The sequence below is a fragment of the Penaeus monodon genome, chromosome 15, assembly GCF_015228065.2.
Source record: "Penaeus monodon isolate SGIC_2016 chromosome 15, NSTDA_Pmon_1, whole genome shotgun sequence".
NCBI classification, from domain to species: domain Eukaryota; kingdom Metazoa; phylum Arthropoda; class Malacostraca; order Decapoda; family Penaeidae; genus Penaeus; species Penaeus monodon.
In genome coordinates, this window is record NC_051400.1 from 25,966,042 (window position 1) to 25,966,717 (window position 676).

A 676-nucleotide genomic window follows, 5' to 3' on the forward strand; every position below is an offset into this window, starting at 1 on the left:
GACCAAGCCCTCCTGCCCAGCCCTCACTTCCCGGAAAGCCCAATCATGAGTCGGTGGCTTCTAATCGCCCCGTGGAAGGAGGGAGATAATGTCTGCTCTTCCGGTATCGAGATCACGTGGGAGAATCGAGTGACCTGGACCCGTCCTCGATCTCTGCCCCGTGGAATGGAAAAGGCAGAGGGAGAAAAAAGGAAAGACGAGTGCGGGTAGAGGGAGAGAGGATGGGAGAGGGATAACGGGTGGGAAGGGGGGGGTAGAGGGAGAAAAAGAGAAATGGAGAATTAATAAGGAAAGAAAAGAGGGTGATAAAATGAAACAGAAAATAAGAGAAAATAAAAGGAAAAAAGAGATAGGAGTAAAGGTTAGGGAAACCAAAAACAAACTGGAAAGGGAAAAATGAAGAATAGAAAACAGAAAGCGAGAGAGAAAAAAAAAGGGAAAATAAAAAAGGAGAAGAAAAGGAGAAATTCGCAAGGTTCATTTTCATTTTTGTTTTTAGAAATGTTGTGCTTGAACAATGAATTCTAATTTCCTCCCTTGATTACAGCGAGAGAGAGAGAGAAAAAAAAAAGAGACAGCAACAGATAAACATAGACGAGCTCAAAAACATGTGACCAGCAAAGTAGAACTTAACCATACATTGTTACCATGACAGTTCACACTCCCTCCTGAACCA